General features: G+C 47.5%; 8 non-coding genes across 8 annotated transcripts; all 8 read right to left on the bottom strand.

Moving 5' to 3' along the window:
- Positions 1-251: 251 nt before the first annotated feature.
- LOC146219115 (5S ribosomal RNA) lies at positions 252-370 on the bottom strand. The gene has a single exon (XR_014751853.1). It is a non-coding gene; the product is annotated as a 5S ribosomal RNA (ribosomal RNA).
- A 191-nt stretch (positions 371-561) lies between these two features.
- On the bottom strand, positions 562-680 carry LOC146219114 (5S ribosomal RNA). The gene has a single exon (XR_014751908.1). It is a non-coding gene; the product is annotated as a 5S ribosomal RNA (ribosomal RNA).
- Positions 681-852: 172 nt separating this feature from the next.
- On the bottom strand, positions 853-971 carry LOC146219113 (5S ribosomal RNA). Its single transcript, XR_014751851.1, has one exon. It is a non-coding gene; the product is annotated as a 5S ribosomal RNA (ribosomal RNA).
- A 193-nt stretch (positions 972-1,164) lies between these two features.
- Positions 1,165-1,283, bottom strand: LOC146219112 (5S ribosomal RNA). The gene has a single exon (XR_014751906.1). It is a non-coding gene; the product is annotated as a 5S ribosomal RNA (ribosomal RNA).
- Positions 1,284-1,457: 174 nt separating this feature from the next.
- On the bottom strand, positions 1,458-1,576 carry LOC146219111 (5S ribosomal RNA). Its single transcript, XR_014751850.1, has one exon. It is a non-coding gene; the product is annotated as a 5S ribosomal RNA (ribosomal RNA).
- Positions 1,577-1,764: 188 nt separating this feature from the next.
- Positions 1,765-1,883, bottom strand: LOC146219110 (5S ribosomal RNA). Its single transcript, XR_014752886.1, has one exon. It is a non-coding gene; the product is annotated as a 5S ribosomal RNA (ribosomal RNA).
- A 174-nt stretch (positions 1,884-2,057) lies between these two features.
- Positions 2,058-2,176, bottom strand: LOC146219109 (5S ribosomal RNA). Its single transcript, XR_014751849.1, has one exon. It is a non-coding gene; the product is annotated as a 5S ribosomal RNA (ribosomal RNA).
- A 194-nt stretch (positions 2,177-2,370) lies between these two features.
- On the bottom strand, positions 2,371-2,489 carry LOC146219108 (5S ribosomal RNA). Its single transcript, XR_014752884.1, has one exon. It is a non-coding gene; the product is annotated as a 5S ribosomal RNA (ribosomal RNA).
- Positions 2,490-2,500: the final 11 nt, after the last annotated feature.

The raw sequence follows: 2,500 nt of genomic DNA, 5'->3' as shown, positions 1-2,500 counted from the left end.
ATAGGCTACTTATCCATATACAGATTTAGCAATTGACAATGCAAGGTGGTCTCTCTCTCTCTCTCTCTCTCTCTCTCTCTCTCTCTCTCTCTCTCTCTCTCTCTCTCTCTCTCTCTCTCTCTCTCTCTCTCTCTCTCTCTCTCTCTCTCTCTCTCTCTCTCGTGTCAAAATGAAAACAGCTTCCAGCCCCTTTCATGAAGGACTACTTGTGCATATTGCAAGATTTCAGTTTCTAAGTGAATGAGCAAAAGAGCATACAGCACCTGGTATTCCCAGGCGGTCTCCCATCCAAGTACTAACCAGGCCCGACCCTGCTTAGCTTCCGAGATCAGACGAGATCGGGCGTTGCCAGGCTGGTATGGCCGTACGAAATAAGTTGACAACCATAGGCTACTTATCCATATACAGATTTGGCAATTGACAATGCAAGGTGGTCTCTCTCTCTCTCTCTCTCTCTCTCTCTCTCTCTCTCGTGTCAAAATGAAAACAGCTTCCAGCCCCTTTCATGAAGGACTACTTGTGCATATTGCAAGATTTCAGTTTTAAGTGAATGAGCAAAAGAGCATACAGCACCTGGTATTCCCAGGCGGTCTCCCATCCAAGTACTAACCAGGCCCGACCCTGCTTAGCTTCCGAGATCAGACGAGATCGGGCGCTGCCAGGCTGGTATGGCCGTACAAAATAAGTTGACAACCATAGGCTACTTATCCATATACAGATTTAGCAATTGACAATGCAAGGTGGTCTCTCTCTCTCTCTCTCGTGTCAGAATGAAAACAGCTTCCAGCCCCTTTCATGAAGGACTACTTGTGCATATTGCAAGATTTCAGTTTCTAAGTGAATGAGCAAAAGAGCATACAGCACCTGGTATTCCCAGGCGGTCTCCCATCCAAGTACTAACCAGGCCCGACCCTGCTTAGCTTCCGAGATCAGACGAGATCGGGCGTTGCCAGGCTGGTATGGCCGTACGAAATAAGTTGACAACCATAGGCTACTTATCCATATACAGATTTGGCAATTGACAATGCAAGGTGGTCTCTCTCTCTCTCTCTCTCTCTCTCTCTCTCTCTCTCTCGTGTCAAAATGAAAACAGCTTCCAGCCCCTTTCATGAAGGACTACTTGTGCATATTGCAAGATTTCAGTTTTAAGTGAATGAGCAAAAGAGCATACAGCACCTGGTATTCCCAGGCGGTCTCCCATCCAAGTACTAACCAGGCCCGACCCTGCTTAGCTTCCGAGATCAGACGAGATCGGGCGCTGCCAGGCTGGTATGGCCGTACAAAATAAGTTGACAACCATAGGCTACTTATCCATATACAGATTTAGCAATTGACAATGCAAGGTGGTCTCTCTCTCTCTCTCTCTCGTGTCAAAATGAAAACAGCTTCCAGCCCCTTTCATGAAGGACTACTTGTGCATATTGCAAGATTTCAGTTTCTAAGTGAATGAGCAAAAGAGCATACAGCACCTGGTATTCCCAGGCGGTCTCCCATCCAAGTACTAACCAGGCCCGACCCTGCTTAGCTTCCGAGATCAGACGAGATCGGGCGTTGCCAGGCTGGTATGGCCGTACGAAATAAGTTGACAACCATAGGCTACTTATCCATATACAGATTTGGCAATTGACAATGCAAGGTGGTCTCTCTCTCTCTCTCTCTCTCTCTCTCTCTCTCGTGTCAAAATGAAAACAGCTTCCAGCCCCTTTCATGAAGGACTACTTGTGCATATTGCAAGATTTCAGTTTCTAAGTGAATGAGCAAAAGAGCATACAGCACCTGGTGATCCCAGGCGGTCTCCCATCCAAGTACTAACCAGGCCCGACCCTGCTTAGCTTCCGAGATCAGACGAGATCGGGCGTTGCCAGGCTGGTATGGCCGTACGAAATAAGTTGACAACCATAGGCTACTTATCCATATACAGATTTAGCAATTGACAATGCAAGGTGGTCTCTCTCTCTCTCTCTCTCGTGTCAAAATGAAAACAGCTTCCAGCCCCTTTCATGAAGGACTACTTGTGCATATTGCAAGATTTCAGTTTCTAAGTGAATGAGCAAAAGAGCATACAGCACCTGGTATTCCCAGGCGGTCTCCCATCCAAGTACTAACCAGGCCCGACCCTGCTTAGCTTCCGAGATCAGACGAGATCGGGCGTTGCCAGGCTGGTATGGCCGTACGAAATAAGTTGACAACCATAGGCTACTTATCCATATACAGATTTGGCAATTGACAATGCAAGGTGGTCTCTCTCTCTCTCTCTCTCTCTCTCTCTCTCTCTCTCTCGTGTCAAAATGAAAACAGCTTCCAGCCCCTTTCATGAAGGACTACTTGTGCATATTGCAAGATTTCAGTTTCTAAGTGAATGAGCAAAAGAGCATACAGCACCTGGTGATCCCAGGCGGTCTCCCATCCAAGTACTAACCAGGCCCGACCCTGCTTAGCTTCCGAGATCAGACGAGATCGGGCGTTGCCAGGCTGGTATGGCCGTACGAAATAAGTTGAC

The sequence above is a fragment of the Hypomesus nipponensis genome, chromosome 28 (genome assembly GCF_054491055.1).
Source record: "Hypomesus nipponensis isolate SF chromosome 28, ASM5449105v1, whole genome shotgun sequence".
NCBI classification, from domain to species: Eukaryota; Metazoa; Chordata; class Actinopteri; order Osmeriformes; family Osmeridae; genus Hypomesus; species Hypomesus nipponensis.
The sequence above is the reverse complement of the archived record's forward strand: the minus strand, read 5'-3'. Positions and strand labels throughout refer to the sequence as shown.